This window comes from Falco biarmicus, chromosome 6 (genome assembly GCF_023638135.1).
Source record: "Falco biarmicus isolate bFalBia1 chromosome 6, bFalBia1.pri, whole genome shotgun sequence".
Lineage (NCBI taxonomy): Eukaryota > Metazoa > Chordata > Aves > Falconiformes > Falconidae > Falco > Falco biarmicus.
In genome coordinates, this window is record NC_079293.1 from 50,139,217 (window position 1) to 50,158,695 (window position 19,479).

Sequence of the window (19,479 nt, forward strand, 5' to 3'; positions counted from 1 at the left end):
TTTGCTGATGTTTACACTGCTGTCAGGTATTGAAGTCACACCATAATATTTATTGTGGGATCTTACAATGGATTTTAAAATAGGTCGATACCATAGCACAAAGTGGGAATTTTCCTTTTTTTCCTGAAGTTATGACAACGCCTAAATAGCAGTATAGCGCAGTAAATGTTAAACATAAAAAGCTGGGTTTGTGTGTACTGATAGGAGTAGACTGGGAGAGTAGGAAAGTATTTTGAGTTTTGTTGGTAAAGCTGATAGGAATATGGTAGAAATCAAAACAGGGGATGATTGTAGACTCAAAGCAGTAACTTGCCAGCTTTGAAGGATGGGTTTGGGTCAGCAACATACAAGAAGTGTTAATGAGGAGGACTTTAACCCTAAATTAAAAAAAAAAAAAAAAGAAAGAAAAAAAAAAAGAGGATGATTTTACACAAGCTGCACAACTGTCAGCCAAATACAGGGAGAATGAAATCAACGGAACATGAAGTACTCTCTTAAAACCCATACAAATGGAGGGTTTTTACTACCGTGCTATGGCAGGGATCAATTAAACTGTGCAGAATGGTTATGCAAAATGTTCGCTGTAGGGAAATTGCCATTTTCCGTAGATTCTAGGAAGGAGTGCTGGCACACTGCCGGCGGTGATTTATTTTCACCCAGCCCTGGTGCTTGTGGCTGGCACTCAATGAAATCTTCCAGGGCAAATTATTTATTTAATTAGGAATGGCCACAGTTGCACCGAGAGACTGGCAGCTCATCAGCAGGAGGTCTGTTAGAGATTAAGTCTTAACTTTGTACAGTTAGGCTGCTTATATATACTATAAATAATTAAAATCGTAAATAAGTGTATGTTGGCATTTTTGTTTAAGCTTATTAACAACAGTTCACAGTACTGAATGTGCTGTATGTACTGCCATGCATTATAGTCCTCTAATTTCTTGATTAACTAACCCAGAGGCTTGTGCAGCAAGCTGAAACATCAGATTGTTGCTAACTGAACTTTTGAACTTTTCATAAAGGAAGGAGACATCAGTAAGAGAAGAGCCAAATTTATGAGTGCATAAGCATGAGCAACCCAAAACCTTTCATTTCAGTGGGCATTCCTGTAAGAGCAAAGAGAGAAATCCCCCTCTTCTTACTCCAGATAGGCAAGGTGGTGCTTTCTCTGTGGTTTAGCATATTCCAGGGGTAACAGTTATAGCTGGTGGTTTGAGGAAGTCCCAGGAAGAGAGGAATTTGGATGTAACTAATGAAACTTTGAGGAGAAATCCCTGGAAAGTCTCGACAAAATTTCATATTGTTATCTGTGTTGTTTTTATTGTGGTTTTTTTGGTTTGTTTTTTTTTTTTTTTAAGAAAATAAAAGGTGAGGCAATGTGGTTTGGTAATTGTGCTTTTATCAATAAATTTGATTTTGGAAGAATACATTCTGAGTTTGATCTTTGCTTTCTTTCCCTGGTTGTTGAGTAATAAGAAAAAAATCTTGCAAGAGGAAAAGAAGTCACCTCTTTTAGATGAAACCACTCGTGGATTTAAGCTGTGTAGTTTGGTGTGAAGGAAAAAAGTGGACAAACATTTTGAAAAATACCAGAAATGGACAGTTTTAAAACATCGGACATAATTGGTTTTGGACAGGGCTAATAAGCAAATCAACACAAAGCTAAATTCACCTTCCAGGGGCAAGTTCCCCTTTCAGTGGGCGCTGGCAGCAGGGCCCAGCAGGCAGGCTGCCAGCAGGCAGGCTGCCAGCAGCCAAGATGGGGCTGTCTCTTGCATGGGGTGGTTTGGACCTTCCCCTCTCCTCGCCCTGCACTTCCTCCCTGGTCCTGCTGGCTGCCTGATGGTCCTCTCTGAAGCTGTCGGCAGCAATGTCGGAAACATCTCTCAACTCTCTGGCTTTTCTCTCTGCAGCCCGGGCTCTCCAGCACTGCTGAAACATTGAGGGAGCGGGTGGTTGGTGTTTGAGGAAGGGTTTCCTACTGTCCTGGCTGTGGTTTCACATCCTGGAGGGGCTGCTCCTGCTACCCATCTTCTGCAGCTGCCCGCCTGAGCCCACGCTGGGCTGGTTTGGGCAGCTGGACAGGCAGCAAGCTGTTGGGCAGCCAGGGATTTCTGATGGGTTAGCGCCTTGTCTCCCCACGGGCACAGGCAAACTCTAGAGCTGGCAGGAGCACGTGGCTGGCATGCAGAGGAAGAAGCAAAGCGGCATCTCCCCCTCTTGGCTCACAGCTTGCCACTGGACTGACCTTGCCAGAGCATGAAACTGCATCCTCAACATGCAGATCAGATCCTGTACATGCAAGGTCATTCACACTTGAGTACTGTGTTACGTTATCACGGTAATCAGGAACAGATACCAAGAAGATGATGGTGGAGGACAGCAATGTTTCCTGTGCTGCCCTTTTCCACTCCCCACTTGTGAATCCCAAGTCGATCTCTGTGTTTCCCTTTCCAGATGGAGTTAGAAATGGAAATGCATTCAGGATTGGGTTTTTATTGGCAGCACCTGTGAACGATTAAAGACTGTGCAGATTTGCAATCAAACTTCAAAGTGAAATGAGTGTGATTTCAGAATAGATTGTTTGCAGTCATTATTTTTATTTTTATTTTTTGCAAAGAAATAAAAGGCTTTACAGTATCTCCTCAGTACTCCTAATTTCTGTGCACTGGAATCGTAGAATCACAGAATGATTTTGGTTGGATGGAACCTTTAAAGATCATCTAGTCCAGTCCTCCTGCTGTGGGCAGGGAGATCTACCACTAGACCAGGTTGCGCAAAGACCCATCCAACCTGGCCTTGAATACTTCTAGGGACGGGGCATCCACAGCTTCTCTGGGCAGCCTGTTCCAGTACCTCAGCATCTTCGTTGTAAAAAATTTCTTCCTTATGTCCAATCTAAACATACCCTTTATCAGTTCAAACCTGTTGCCCCTTGTCCTGTCACTACAAATCTTGGTAAAAACTCTTCATCTTTCTTATAAGCCCCCTTTACATATTGAAGAGCCATGATAAGGTCTCGATGGAGCCTTCTCCAGGCTGAACAACTCCACCTCTCTGAGCTTTTCTCTGTAGGAGAGGTGTACCATCCCTCTGACAATTTTTGTGGCCCTTCTCTGGACCCTGTCCAACAGGTCAGTCTGTCTTGTGCTGGGGACCCCAGAACTGGGTGCAGTACTCTAGGTGGGGTCTCAGGAGCGTGGGGCGGAGGGGAAGAATCATCATGGGGATTGAGTGCACCCTCAGCAAGTTTGCAGGTGGCGCCAAGCTGAGCAGTGCAGTTGATACATTTGAGGGAAGGGAAGCCATCGCAAGGGACCTTGACAGGCTTGGGAAGTGGGCCAGTGTAAATCTCATGGAGTTTAACAAGGCCAAGTGCAAGGTCCTGCACCTGGGTTGGAGTAATCCCCAGTACCATACAGGTGAGGCACGAATAGAGGAGGAGTTGTGAATATTGTCATGTGGTGGGTTGACCCTGGCTGGATGCCAGGTGCCACCAAAGCCGCTCTGTCATGGCCCTCCTCAGCTGGGCAGGGGAGAGAAAATACAAGGAAAGGCTCGTGGGTCGGGATAAGGGCAGGGAGAGATCACTCAGCAATCACCATCATGGGCACAACAGGCTCGGCTTGGGGAAATTAGTTTAATTGATTACCAATCAGGTCTGAGTAGGGTAATGAGAAATAAAGCCAAATCTTTAAAAACGCCTTCCCCCCACCCCTTCCTTCTTCCCAGGCTTAACTTCACTCCCCATTTTCTCTCCCCCCTCCCCACCAGCGGCGCAGGGGTCGGGGAATGGGGCTGCGGTCAGTCCATCACACACTGTCTCTGGGGCAGGAGGCTCCTCACACTCTGCCCTGCTCCAGCCTGGGGTCCCTCCCACAGGGGACAGTCCCCCACGAACTCCTCCAACGTGAGCCCTTCCCGTGGGCTGCAGTTCTTCATGAACTGCTCCAGCGTGGGGTCCCCCCGATGGGGTGCCGTCCTTCAGGCACAGACTGCTCCAGCGTGGGTCCCCCACGGGGTCACAAGCCCTGCCAGGACCCTGCTCCAGCCGGGCTCCTCTCTCCATGGGTCCACAGGTCCTGCCAGGACCCTGCTCCAGCATGGGCTTCCCGTGGGAGAAAATATTAATACAGGTATTTAACAGTATCAGTCCCAATAGGGACCGCTTCATGCTGATCTCCATTTGGACATTGAGCTGTTGACTGCAATTCTGTGGGTGTGGCCATCCAGCCAGTTCCTTATCCACTGAATAGTCCATCCATCAAATCAGTATCTCTCCAATGTAGAGAGACAGGGATGTTGTGTGGGACTGTGTCAAAGACCTTACAGAAGTCAAGACAGATGACATCAGTTTCTCTTCCCTTACCCACCAACGCAGTAGAATAATACATAGAATAGACCCATCATGTTTTATTGGGTAACTTCATTTTGTCCCTTCAAGTCAAATAGCATACATAAGATGTGAACAGACTGCTGAGACTACTATTATTTTTCATCACCGTATTCTAAAAATACTTTTAAAGGATTTGGGTAAAGAATAGATCTCAAAAGTATTTTTAATTAATATCTTGGAATAGGAAAGTACGCCTTTCTGAACTTACAGTTACTCAACTGTAAATGAGCTAGTTATTTAATGGACCCAAACTGAGTACAGTGAAGTGCAGAACCCTTGCATCCTTTGGCTGCAGCTGCAGAAGGAGCTATTGCTATCAATTTCTAGTTTCTCATTTCAACAAAATCTGATTCCAGGTGCTCAGGCAACAGCTTTCCTTAGTTTCATGGTTTGATTTGCTTTAAAACTTCGGCGTAAACCCTGTAATTTACTGTTGACTATGCTACCAAATGTAACCAGTTTAGACTATATAATAGGTAGCGATAATTTGAAATTTAACTTTAAGTATACTTGTTTCCAAAAATACAAATGTTCATTTTCATGTTAAATATCTAAAATAAGCGGAACTTGCACCACCATTATCCATTGCTACTCATCTTAGATTTCTGCAGGGGCATTTGAATAGAAAGGGAAGTATCAGATACCTGCTTCCAAGTAGAGAAGAATCATTATGCAGTATCAGAAGCCTCTACTTCTGTGCTTTAATATTTAAATATTTTAATATTGCTTTTCAATTATAATCAATATTACCTGTTTTACCAATGTTACTGTTGGGAGAAGAGCCCTGAGAGACTGATGTGCAGGCAGAATAAGAGTAGCATGACTGTTTTTATATTTCTGACATCAGTGTCCTGGTTTATCTAATGTTGTATGACACAGTGACTAAATGCTCCATACTGTTCCATCCTCAGTGAGCCAAACATCTTTTCCAATATTTCCCCTTGTTTCAAAAGTTGTAGAAACTTCTAAAAAAACCGATTTGCTAACTTGGGGTGTTCTCTTACTCTCTGGAAGGCTAGTAGTCTCTTTACTTTTTGTAAACAATATTCCTACGCCACATGAATGTACAGTCCTAACTGGATACTCAAGGGTCAGTAAGATGTAGTTCATCAGCTTCCTACTTCAAATACAGCATTTTTAAAACTATCATGAAGCTTTGTTACAACAGGACATCTCTGCACTCTTTTATATGTATTTAGATGGGTATATTTGGTTACCATCATGAATCCTGTTCTGTCCTTTACCTGTTTTCATTATTTACTCTTTATATTGAAAAGCCATACATTTTTACTACTGGGAACAGTTAAAGCTGCTCCTACCAGATTCTTGTTTTTCCACATCTCCTTTTACCCCATAGATACCACCTTCACAACCCACCTGTCACATTCCCACACTGCACCTATTCTGTACAAGGGTTTTCTGGGTTCCTTCATGTTTGAAGAAAACAGGCTTTTGAAAAGTCTGGTGGCTCCAGAAGTAGTTGCACCAAGCAGCCTTGTGCTAAGTCTCCTGTATGAAATGAACTATGCAAAAAAATTTCACTTTCCAGGTGGAGTAAAAAGCCTGTTGTAAGTGAGCGAAGGGTTTTGACTATCCCTTGGTCAAACAACCCCTTGGTTGAGATGTAGAGATTTAGATTGTATCCCTTTAATGAGTATTGACAGGGTCCATGGTGTCCTTTTCCTCTGTGTGTATGTGAAAATAACATCAGCTGTAATGTTGTAGTAAGGTGCTAGAGAAACAAAGCCCCAGGACGCTTCCAAAATGCCTGGCTGCTGTGATTAACCTGTTCTGTGCTTCAACAGGCACGTGACACATGGGAAGTTAACTTTCCAAGCACAGCTGGAAGTTGCAGGAGCAGCCTGGTGCTTCCCAAACATTTGAACAGTTGCCGCTTTACAGCTGCTGTTCAGACACAGAAATAAGAGAGTGTATGCTGCAGCTTTCTTTTTCCCAATCAAGGTATAAACAGACTTTTTGAGAATTATGAATGCAGTCCTAAAAGTTAGTCAGTCTCAACAGTATTTATGTTGAGCTTCAGATCGTGGTCTCCCTTCTGTGTTTGATTAGTGGTTCATGTGGTGCTATGGACATCTCTGTGGCTTTAACTAAATGCACAGAGGCGGCCAGCTGCAGCCAGCCTCTGCCTTGTGCAGCTGGGCAAGGAGGAAGAGAACGGAGCTTTAACCCTGCTTTCCACACAGCCTCCCCACCTCTCATGTCCCTTGAGTCGCCAGTGGCCGCTGACATGACTCGGAGCAGATGTACTTGCTGGTGGGGTTGCCAAAGAGCTGTCCTGGCAGCTGGCACTCGGTGGGACCCTCCCTTGGTGCAGGGGCCGGGGACACCACAGGCATGGCATCTCCTGGGGCAAGTCTTCCTCGGTGGGGATTTCCCTCCACCCAGGGGATCTACTGTTTGGGGTTCGGATGCCATTTTGGTTGTCTCACCTGTCACGCTAGAGGTGGTGTCCAGGGTATGCGTTAGCATCCGTGCCTCACAGCTGTTACAGCCTTGAAGATGCAGCCGTGCTGCAGGCAGATCCCTGCTGCAGCCATGCAGTGGTGTGGTGATGGGGCCGTGTACCTCAGTCATACCCGACACAGCCTCTGTGGAGAGGGTCTGGAGGGAGAGGGGACGGAAGCATGGCGGGTGGGACGGCGAGCACGTCCCTTCAGCAGATGTCAGAGTGAAAACAGAGGCGAGCGAGCTCCGCTGGCTCAGGCTTGTGCCACGGCAGAAGGGAGGTCCTGGGCTGCGAGCTGTGAAACTGTCTGATCCATCACTGACTAACCGTACATGAATTTCAGAATGTGTGGCAAAACGTATTATATGGCTTACAAACTGTTTCAAGGCTCCTGACGAAGGTGGGAATTATAATACTTCTGAATGGGGGAGGGACTTTGTGTGTTTCATGTGAAACATGGCAGGCTGTGTACTTCACAGTTCTTGGTGAGGTGGTACAGCTCTACACCTCTCCTGTTTTTGATGACACTTGTGTTATTCTAAGAGCCTCTACAACTGGAAGCGCTGGGGGATTTGAATATTCTGACTCCCACATCTTCTGTAGGAATTGAATTGTTGTATTCCAGGGCGTTGCATGGAATATACGAGTGGACACCAGTGAAAGACTCGGGAATGACAGGAGGGGAAAAGAGAGATGGTGCAAGGTTTCTGCAGCAAATTGGTTGGGATAAGCAGCTAGAGGGCACCAATGAATATTTCTTCTTAGGGCTGTTAAATTAGGCCATGTGGACTGCCAGCATATAGATGCATGAGAGAAATGTGAGGGCTTTGCAAAACAGTTGTGCTAAAAATAATTTAATGTTATTGCAGATCAAGAAAGGTAGAAGTTTGTAGCCTGGGACATTTTTTTCTCTTGCTTTAGAGGGTAAACACTATAAATCCTGGAGTGTTTGTTTGGCTAGGTAATGCTTTCCAAAAGTATGTCAATGAAGTAGGCATCAGAGTCATAAAATACTTTCCTATATTTAGATTTTAAATATGCAATAGAAAGTCATTAACTTTTAGACTTCTAAGCACCAAAATTGCTTCTGAAAAGGGGGCTTGGATGTTCAAATCAGTTAATCAAAAAAAAATGAAAGATTTTAATATAGCCAGACATGCACAGTCAGTGTTTTGCCATCAGCAGTGTTAGTAGGCTCAGTTATATCCTAGTAAGTTTGGTTGCTGTGAGGGCATGAGAAGGATCCCGAAACTGAAGGGGGCAGGAATATTGTGGGATTACCAGTTGATGGTTAATTTAAAGGATTATGCTTTTAACTTGATATTCATGCAAAAAAAAAAAAAAATCCAGTTGCACAGAATCATAGAGTAATAATTTAGGCTAGAAAGGATCTCTAAGAGTTATCTTTCTAGCCCCTGCTCAAAGCAGGTGCATAGTACGCGGTTTTTCATGTCATTGATAACTTAAGTGGTTTTGATTTGTGCAAGAAAGAGTAACTATTCAGCTTTGGGTTTTTTTGAGCAGTAGAGAGGCAAATGCCAAAGAGGGGTAAAAATTAAGCCAAAAGTTTTTTATAAAGAAGTTGATCCAGATAGTGTTGAAGCATCACCAAAATATCCCCCACTCTTTCACATACATGGATTTTTTTTTAGAACAAACATTGCTCTGGTGTAGCACAAGGGACCTAGTTTGAGCATTTGTGAGTTAATTTTAAATTGTTCTTTTGATTGCTGGCTAATATACAGAAGGAATTAGTAAATAGTAAGAGCAAAGGCTATACAGCATTTTATAGCCAGTGGTTCTGTTTAGACTTAATCCCTATAATGCAGTGTTAAAATTTACAAAACAGCTTGTAATTGCAGTAGCTTATTTAAACCAGCTATTTGTGGTTATGTCTGCTGAGGAAACTTAAACTTCAACGTTCCACAGCCATCTAATAGCAGCAAATTGACTGCGGGTCTCTTGTAAGAATATCTAAATGTAGGCTGTTGAATAATCCCTTTGGGGGCCCTGTAACTATTTTTGTGCCTGGATATGCGTCATCAGTGGGTATTTTCTCTGGTGACTAGCTTACATCAGTAGGTCTCCTACCATGCACTCTATCAGTGAGTGACTTATGATTGATGGGAGTCACGGCTGCTGTTTAGTTTTTATCTGTGACCTCAAATAATGGACAACAGGAATTTCCAGGCTGTTAAATTCCTTGAATGACTGAAGACACGGGATGGCTCTGCTGATACAGGCAGGTAGTGCCCAGATACGGGGTGTTCACTGGGGACTGAGGCGGGGGGAAGGAGAGGGGGTTCCTTGGCTGCAGGGCGGTGAATCCAGCTCCGATGATGATGATGATGATGATGATGATGATGATGATGATGATGATGATGATGATGATGCGTAGCCCTATGCTTCCCGGACGGCGGGCAGCAGCCGTGCCAGAGGACGCCGAGCGACCGTGATGCTCTGACTAACTCTCCTGAGCTCTCCAGCCATACGTGCCCGCCGGTGGCAGTGGCGTTTCAGTGTGTTTAACTGCCTCATCTTTAGGGCAGTGCATTGCTCTGCTTTATCCCAGGGAGGCGAGCTGTGTGCAGCTCCGGGGAGGGAAGTGCTGTGGAATTTTCAGCTGCAGCCTGGTTGTTTTCTTAACCCTTTTTGTTACTTGCCCGTGTGCAGCAAGTGGATTTATTGGAGTGCTTCACCCGGGTGCTCTCTGGGCTAAATCTGAAGGTGCAGTAGGCTACGTGGTTTTAAGGTTAAGTTGCACCTGCCACAGTGACCCACTGAGCATGGATGCGGGCATAGTTGATTTCCTGGGGTTCAGTGCTTCATATTACAAAAATAAGGACTGCAGATACCGAGTTATCCCCTCTTTCTCTTTCCACTCTGCCTTTCTGTCAGAAGCTGACATGCAAAATGGGGCTGCAAGACAGATACAAGATGTTTGTGTTACCTGTGATGAATTTAGCAGCTTGAGTCAGCCCTACGGCAAGGCACTGTGTCATTTCTTCTTCTTTCCCCCCTGCTCTTCCTGCCTCTGCCAGGCTCAGTCCCCTGCATACAGCTGTGATAGGGAACAGGAGACCAGCCCTCTGTGAACTCGAGCTCAGAAGTCTCTCAAGCCCTTCTTTTGGCAAGCAGGGAGTAAAAATGACAGATGTGGATGCTCTCGGTGTGATTGATGATTAAAAAAAAGTCCTTAATGCTGTTTATCGCGTGGCATTATTTGGCTGAGGGAGGACAGCAGCTGGATCCAGATTCCTCCTCACCACTTCTTCCTGTTGGCAGGTGGCCCTCCGCATGGGCTGGGCTTGCAACTCTCACACGGGTCTTACTTGTTTGAGTGCCTGCTTTTGTTTTTCACTCAGGTGACAGCAGATTGGGTTTTGTGCGGGATTTTGAGACTTGAAAACTTTCAGAGGGAGAACAGGAGCTTTGTTCTAACTTGCCTGTATGTCTCCGGCTCTGCGTGTACTAGCCTAGAGGTCGTAGTTAATGAATGAAACCGGGCTTCCTGCAGGAGCCAGTTAACCCATGGCTGTGCATTTGTTGACACAGTGCTTACATAAAGCTGCTTTTGGTAGCAAGGCATGTGCTGTTGTAGTGTGGATGCCCTTGCTCAGAGCAATACAGGTTACGTATACCTCTCCGTTACTTGCAGACAGGTGCCTGGTATAACACACACACTGGGTCTGAAGCAGGTTTCCTCATCTGCTCTCTGTCTAGTTGAGCGCTGGTTGAGAATTGCATTTGACAGAAGAAACAGGAAGAGACGCAGCAGTTAAAAAAAGGCTTGGAAGATCAAGGGAAAGGAGGGAATGAAAAGATTTTCATTGAACTGTGATTGACGAGTGTACTCTTGTTTCTGTACCTTTTTTTTTTTCTGCAGTCACTTCACTAAGGCTTTGTGATTCATGACAAACTGGTTATATAATTCAAAATCTGTGAAAGGTTAAGCACAGAAAGCTTGATGATGACTCTTGAGTCATTTGCGTTAAAATTCAGTGAATTTTCCTGAGGTACTGTGCTTAGAAAATACAAAGTTTGCCAACTGTTGATGTTGCTATATGCATTATTTGCGACAGCTTTCTAGGAATCATTATGTCCAGCAACACATTAATATCTTTTGGCTAATACTGACCTCATTTCCCCCCATTTTTAGGGGGGTTGTATTTTAGGTTAGTGATAGTATTTTAGAGTAGCTTTCATTTACAGCATTTGTACAAAAGCTCAGCATCACCAACTTTCCAGAAAGATTCCTAAGGCCTTCAAAACATTTCGGAAAGGGTCGTTGTTTGCCAGGAAAAAGCGTTAGTGAGTTGCCTGCTGTTTCGTGATCCTTGGCACTAGGACTGTCTGCAAGGCAGAGGATGAAGTCCAAAGTGACATGTGGCAGTGTGGTACCTCCCTGTGTGCTATGACAGAGGTGTCACGTTGAGGACAAACCAGTCTAGGTGCTGAGCCTGCAGGGAAATCACGCCATGTGGATGCCTGGGTCCATATGCCTACACCCTGTTGACTTCAGTGACTGAAATGCCGGCACCAAGTTCTGCTTGCACAGCTTGAGCTGATGAAAAATGACTGCAGTGGCTAAAGCCTTGTTTTTCCAGAAGAGCCTTTGCCTGTTCAGTGACCACCTTTAAAATCTTGTCGGTCGCCCTGAACAACAGCTAACCACGTATTTCATTTTGGTAGTTAAAATAATTAGGTGTTGTGAACAACGGATACTGCACATTCACTGGAAGTCAAAGGATCTGCTGCTGCATCTTGTAATAACTCCATCGGCAAACCTCTCCCTCCTCCAGCAAAGCGTGTTGGTGTTTCAGTGTGCAACTAGTTCCCAGTGGGCACGGGACTGTAATTACCATACTTGGGAGGTGAAAACACAGACTGAATCTGACACAGCGATATCAGGGGCTTCATTTTGAAAATTATTGAAAGATTAAATGCAATTCATTTCTCTCCTGCTTGTTACATCTATGACTGCGCACTCTGTACAGCTGCTGTGGCATCGGATATTTGTTGAGGGTCATAACAATGAATCAGTATTTAATGGTTTTGTATTGTTTTGACAAAGTACTCTCAGTGCTTAAATACTCTTGAGAATAAAGAGATGCCCTGGGTTGGGGAGAACAGTAACAGGAATACAAACTCACCTTGGCCATGGCCCTCCCTTCTGACAGTACTGTTTCATGTGAAGAGTGACTGTGTGGAGCAGGCAGTGCTACTCGGTCAATAACAAAATCATTAATGCAAGTAGAGATATGTTGCTAACTGTGAGCTGGCTATATGTTGTAAAAGTATTCTGAAATACGAGGCAAAGTGTAGTGATTTCAGTACTTCATGGCACACAGTATCCTTTGATCGTGTTGGTTCAGATTCATCTTAATATAGTCATAAATACTTGCTTTCTCAAGGTGATCTTTGTGTTTCCATAAAATCCCATTGAAATCATTGAACCAGCTCCTAAATAGTAGGAAACTCCAATTTTGGTCAGCTTGTGTGAGGAAGGACTTGCATAGTTTCATTGGTTTGTTTTGGGTTTTGTTTCTTCAGGTGTTGTGGAGGAAGTGTGGGTTAGCCATCGCCTCATTCAGACATTACTTTGCTGCAGGGAAAAATAAGGAGTTACTCATAAACATTGTTGATGTTTGTAGTCAGTGGAGTAATAAAGAGCGAAGAGGAAGAAGAGCAATGCAGTGAAATAGTGTAAGGAAAATACAGTGTAAAGGAAAGTTGTAAAAGTGAAAAAAGGTACTGGTATTTCATTTTTGTGGTATTTCATTTTTTTAATCCCACTGATAAGTGAAAAGCCCTCCATCTTTCTGATGTTACGGCGTACAGTAATGTGAATGAATGGAGTCAGATAACCCTTCAGCTCTTCCTGCATGCTCTGTGCCTGATGACCTTGGTCCCAAAACCTTTGCTCCTCAGCTCAGTCCTTCCTGCAAGTGGCCAGCGATTTTCGTAAGACTGTTGGAGATCCAGGACCAGGCCGTCAGTAGGTTATTAGGTTTGTAAACATGACCCTGGCATCGAGTTAGTTTGAAAGGAATCCACCTGTTTGTTCACACATGGGGAAGAAGAGGGAAGGAGGATATTGCAGGTGAAGCCTGTGTGCCGTGGCAGACGGGAAGGTACCTCCTTTACGTCACTAGCCTGGCACCAACTCCTGTAAACTGTGGCACAGTCTTTTCTTCATCTCCTGTTTTGTTTCCTGTATATACACAGCGTTGTAATTCTTGTAGGGATTTTTGCTCTTGGCAGTATTCCTCTTTAGTGCCACAAAGTGAGCATTTTTCCTGCAGGACCTCAAACAGCTCAACAAGTGGTGTGTTGCCAGTGACTCAGTGCAGTCCCTGTCGTCTGCTTGCAGCCACAAGCGCTCCCTGCCAGCCTCCTGCTTTCGGATGCAAAGCTGTACGTGAGTCCTGAGATCGGGGCAGGTAAGGGACAGGGTTATCCTGGGTATAGAGGTCCCATACCCCAAATAGATAGCAAGGGAAGAAACTCCCTTCCAACCCAGGTTAAAATCTTCCTGAGGCAGACCCTGGCCCTTTGCAAGGCATTTAGAGCGGCTTGGAAACTTGGTATAAAGGAGGCGAGAAAGAAGTGCCCCACACTGGCATCCCCAGGAGCCTTGATAATGTCAGGACACCTGACAGTACAGCGGTCCTTCAGAAATATCACTGTTGTGAGGGATTTACATGACACTGCAACAGCTAATAATATGATTGCAGTACAAGGCACTAATTCAGACTTGCTGAGGAGTTTGCTGAGTGTTAGTTTCATGTCATGATTTTGTCCCTTTGCAGACAGGCCTTTAGCATTGAGGAGTTTCCCAGAAACCTGTTGAGCCTGTCTTTTTCTCAAGCACAACTGCTAGTTGCTACTCTGCCAGTTAGAAATAATAGCAACTAAGTTAAAATATGAAATTCCTTATACAGATAGTTATTTTTTCCCCACAGACTTATTCCAACATGCTCAAGGATGGACTCTGTGCAGCTTTCTTTCTTTTACACGTGTATACTTTTAAGCAGCAAATGGAATGTGTGCTTGGGGATTGTTCTGCGTGCTGCTTCTGACCATCTTTGTTCAGAGGAGATACAAAGTTAGTCTGTGAGGTCCTGACATCTGCTATCCCTTGCTCGGGAGGCAGGATATCAGTCTGCAGTGTGAAACTTCTTCCCCCCCTCCAGGGAATTCCATTTCCATATACAAACGCCAGCTGGAAATCTGGAAGTCTGTAATTTGGGAATAGGAAAGAAATGGGTGTTACGACAACTAGGAGACACAAAACTTTAAACTCTCTTTCACTAATGTGCAGGGAGAAGTAATAGTAACCAAATTCTCTTGGTGCAATCAATTCACGGAATGTCACATTGAGTAAAGGGAATACGAACCTTTGAGGTTGCTTGGCTAGTAGATCTGCATTGTCCGTAAAGCTCAGGGCCATGTGCTGACGACGTACAGCCTGTTTTTAAATACAGTGGTGGTGATTTTTCACCCTCTTGACTCTTGACCAGGAGCTCAGGTCTTATTCCACCAGAAGCTTGCCACTGGTTACGGAGGGAGCAAGGCTGCAAATGAGATCAGTTGCTCTTTTTAGTTTAGCATTATTTACCTTGATTGTTATTAAATTAGATATCACACTGGTAAAAGACACAAATCCAAGATCACCTAGAAGGGAATAGGAATCTCAAAGAGGTATAAAGGCTTAAAATGTTGCAAATGAGCAAAGAGTTTATTGGGTTAGCTACAGTGAAGATCTGTTCTACTGTAACTACTAAAAATCATTATGGTGAAGATCTGTTCTCCTGATGGAAACCAGAAGAGCTGATAAGTTTGACTAACTCAAAAGTGACCTGGACAAAACACTGTAAAATATACTACATAGATTTTTCTTATTTGGGTATGAGATGATCTAATAGACTTTGGCCATTTCCTTTTTGATCTAATTTCTGGGATTCTATGATCACTTTTAAGGAAGGTCATTTTCTTGCCTGTCTCACTGCAACCTTCTTCCTGAAAATTTTTGGCACTTTTTACCACAAAGGGAGGCATTTGCAGAAATCCAACATGGCGGTATTTTGAAGACTCAAAACAGATTTTTCATGGCCATATCTTGCTGTTGCTCCACTGTAAAATTCCCAGAATACCTGATGGGAGTTTTACATTAAAATTGTATGGTATTTATATCTAGCTATTCTTCAGAGGCTCAACTCATATCCATGCTCTATTCCCAGAGTAGCCTTCTTCCAGTTCTTTAGAGCTACAGTTCAGCTTTACAGGAAATAATAATCGTGCCTACCATACTGTAACAAAAATATTCAGACACATGAATCTTTTTCTTGACTTCGTATAAAAATTTCATTTATAGCTTTATTTTGTTTGTTCTGGTTTGACTATAATATAAACAAGAGTTTATTAAAGTGTTAGCTCTAAGTTGCAGTTCTTTCTTGAGACTGCAAGGTCTTACAAAAAATACTATTGAACTTCAGGGCAAAACCACATATTAACAGAAAAGTGAATAATGAGTCTGTTTTCATATGGATTTTTTAAAGAGTACAGCTTGTAGTTGAACTAAATGTACTGTTTCTTCCACTGCAGCCAGGAAGCCCTCATAGACTTCTGACAGCGCCGCCAAAAATTTAATGCTTTAGCTGTTTAAAAGATATCGAAAGCTTGTATGACAATTGTAATCTCTTCCAGGAATTCCCTTTTCCATTTTCCGTCCCTATAAAAACTGATAGCAAGTGCTTATATAGTAGAAACAGAAAGTCAGAGGTATGTTACAAAGTGGTGTGCATTCCTTCCAGCCTCACAAGATGAGGCACAACATCTCCACGGTGGGCCAGCAAACATGGGCACTCCGTTGTGTAAGTAGTATTTGCTTCAAGGATTACCCGCTTGCCAGGGTAGTGCAGATTTAAATGTTTGCTGAGCCATTTTTGAGTTTTTACATAACGTGGCACCCAGCAGAAGAGCTGTTGGAAATGGCTGGGTAGGAACTCAAAGCAGTGACCAAGGAAAGACAAACCCAAAGGAAGCAGGGAAATAACGCTGCGTGTGCCAGCATCAGCTGACATAGCAGAACTGAAGGCAAGGGAAAGCGGTATCAGCCCGACTTCTCACAAATTTCTGTCCTCACTTTTACAGGCAAGATGATGTGACAAACTGAAATGAAATACAGCTTGAACTTTTGTTCTGAAGCATATCAAAAAGGCGCTGAAACATCGACTCAAATGTCAGAATTGCTCCCTTTTCTGTAACAAATTCCCAGGACAGCTGTTAATACTACTCTGTCTTTTAAGGCTAATCTTTAATAGTATTCACTGATACATAGTTTGAAATATATACCATTACTGTGGCTGTGGTGGTAGCGGTTTATTCTTCTCTAATGACAGAAAGGAGATACTGCGTTATGAACAGTGAGATAATTAAAGTGGTTGTCAATAAAAAAGTGACTGTGTTTACAGGGTACCCTTGCATTTAGCAAATGCCGATTAGAGAAATGCCACTTCATGTGCGCGATGGGCTATTAGTGCACAAACGCTTGTACAGTTATGCGCTGGGTCAGGAAAGCAAGTTACTTTTCACCTCACAGCCATTATTTTAAAGCAGACACAACTATCAGGCACACAACTATCAGGCCTTGCGAAGGGGAGCAGCAAAGTAATGAGTGTTTGAAAATGCAGGCTAAAAAAGAAAAAAAGTCAATGTAACGAGCCTTGGCGTTGTAGGAGGTAATTTTTACCATGTCTACACTACATGGATTGGAAACATAATGGAGATGCAAACATTTTTTTCTACCACTTCAATAAAGGTAACGTACGGCCACGTTGTTCTGGTGCTTGGAAAAGGGAAGACAATACACATTTTTGTCAATTACCTTGTTTGGTACTGAAGTGCTTGTAGTCCACATGCCTTTGGAAAGGAGTTTGCGTACATCCTTGTGTTGTGCTGCCAGTGGTCTGGTATCACCAACATCTTCCTCTATACCCTGCTCTCAGCTCTTGTGTGTCTCTGACTGACTTAAGTAAATGAAATAAAGGGCAGTTCTGCAAGTGACCTGGTGCAAGACATGGCCTTGGGTGTTTATTACTCACACCTGTTTCTACGTGTTCTATTTGGTATTTTATTTTGCACGTTTTGCCTGAAGCTTCATTAGATGGAAGTCTAAAGAGGCAGAAGGCTCTGTGGGTGCTGTGGCCGTCTCAGGTGTGTACAGGATAGCTGTGCTGTGTGTGGATTCCTGAGTTCTGCTGAATGGCTGCCAGGTTCGTCTTCCTTTCTGATGTGGTTGCCATCCATGCTTCTGCTGGCTTCTTGCCAGGTCATAAGAAAGCACACACTTCAGCAGGGATTGTGTTATTGTTGGTGATCTGAACCTTTGTGCTTGCTTGACCTCATACCTCTAGGAAGCTCAGCTGGCAAATATAGGGCAGACCTATGTGGCAACACCCTCTGGGGTGTGTGGGCGACCTAGGTTGTCCTGCTTCCATATATGCTGAGATATTTTCATTGACATGCTCTTTTCACAGGTTTGAAATCTCTACAGCTTTGAAGTACCAGCTTTCCCTAAAGAGGAAGCACTGTGCTCACCCGAGGACCTGCTGGAACCCAGCATCTGCTGGGGTAGGACAGGGTGTGCAGAAGTTAAATGGAGAGTGTTAGTTTGAAAAATTACATGAGGTCACCATCCTTTTAAATCGGTTTACACAGATGGCTGGTTTGTTGCTTTGTCCTTGCTTAATAGCAACTGTTTATGGAAAAACGAATTGCTTTGCAGAAGGAGGTCCAAAAGCTAATGCTGTTGTTTCCCTCACTGAAGATCTTCATGTCGTTATGGGCACACAAAGATTTGGCCTGAAATGGAGATTAATTATGAAATGCACAGTGAATAATTAACTGTTCAACTTTTTCCGGAGTTCTGTAGCCACCAGGTTAGAAATGATTTCCCAGACTACAGGAGATAAGAGGAGGTTATTCCTGGTTTCACAATGTCTGTATTGTTAGGGCTTTGTGCTGTGTGTACTCTGGCATCAGCTGATACCTACGCAAGTCAGGTCCAGCTTCTCATCAAAACCACTTCCTGGGGTTTTCTCGGGTAATGGCAGTGATTCAGAAGACACCGCAGTGCCTCAGAAAGCTGTTTCTTACATGTCACACCCAGACTGTGTGACCGGCAAGAAATGAGGTTCTTGGGAAAGAGTTTGGATCTTAAAAATGCCCACTTTTTTGTTTGTTCTGCATTCTGATGTAGATGTGCATTGCTTGGCTTGTGTCCTACTGACCTGTTCATAGACTCATGTTATGTGTTGTGGAAGATGTAGGAATATGATGTACATGTACATGTGAGGCAGGAGGTTGACACCAGCCTCCAAGCACAGATGCTGATTTTGCATCCACAATTGTTCCTACCTGGCAACTCCCCCCCCCACCCCCCCACCCCCCACCCACCCCCCGGGGCAACAGGCAGGATTAACATTTTTTAAAGAAGACAAAATCTAAATAATGGTAATCTGCACTTTTGCAGGACTGCCTACTTAAGAAGCTGTGAGTGAGTTAGAAACACAGATGAAGCCTCTATTCTGTGAGGTGGGTATGTGTTTTTATTACTATTTTGAAAAAGCATAGAAAATTCCAACCATTTGCCTAAACCCAGACACAGAGCTGTTTAAGGGCCATGAACAGAGTCCAGACATTCTCTGCCACGGCATGTGTTCTGATCAGTACTTGCAAATAAGGTCTTTTGCCCTCCTCTGGAAGGAAGCGATCAGTTTTTGCGTTCTGTTAGCATTTGAAGTGGCTCTTTTATTTTTCAGTTTCTGACTGATGGAGTAAGTGACTGTCACAGATACTTTTGCTCTACTGTCCTTCTGCCTCTGTTGTGTGCTGGTCTTAGAACACAGTTTGGGGAGATAACAGTCTGTGATAGGGAAGTCAATGGAAATCAAACGTGTCCACTGGATCCAGACCAAACATAATATGGGGTTCAGAGACGTTCAATATGTTTCATTGCTTTTTTATTTTCGCATTTTGTCACAGTCAGATGCACCAGCAGTCTTTTAATAAATCCCCTTCTCGGTTGAGACTTGCAGCTCAGGTTTGCAAACCCATGAGGGCTGGATAATTTGAATAAGTCTGAGAAGTGAAACTGAACATCTGTAGGTACAGCAACTACAGGCAGCAAAACTAGTGAATCCTTGTAATTTTGATAGCCTTTGCCAGTACAAGTTACTGCATGCAAAACCGTCAGCTCTGCCTGCCCTCTGCATGAGCAGCTCAGGCGTGGACCCCCAGTGCTTCCCTGTGCCAGGCTGGTCGTCAGCCCTGCTGGAGCAGCCCTGCTCCCAGGGGACTTGTTTTGGGCAGTGGCCTGAAGAAACTCTCTCTTGGGTTCTTGGTTGTTTGTACTAGTTGCCCTTTTGGCTTTGGTAGATAAACGCAGCGAGTGGGCTTCTGCCTCCTGCTTCACACCGTTGGGATCCTGGACTGGCTGTGGTGAGGAGTTAAGTCAGGGTTAGAATGTGTCTCTAAGGATTTTGGGTTTTCTTTAAACCGGTGTTTTCCTTTAAAAGCCTTTTTTTGAATAAATTACTCTGACAGTAAGTACCAG

General features: G+C 44.0%; 1 protein-coding gene across 7 annotated transcripts in view; it reads left to right on the forward strand.

Annotated features, from left to right (window-relative positions):
- Positions 1-19,479, forward strand: part of HIVEP2 (HIVEP zinc finger 2) — a 145,819-nt gene that overhangs the window by 47,835 nt on the left and 78,505 nt on the right. For 2 of the 7 annotated variants that reach the window (XM_056344612.1, XM_056344616.1), the window contains exon 3: positions 18,397-18,458. The exons of 2 other annotated variants lie outside the window; for them this stretch is intronic. The gene's annotated coding sequence lies outside the window, so the exon portion shown is untranslated. Of the gene's footprint in view, positions 1-8,949; positions 9,107-18,396; positions 18,463-19,479 lie in introns of those variants that run through there. 3 more of the 7 variants (XM_056344618.1, XM_056344613.1, XM_056344614.1) reach the window with 3 other exon arrangements.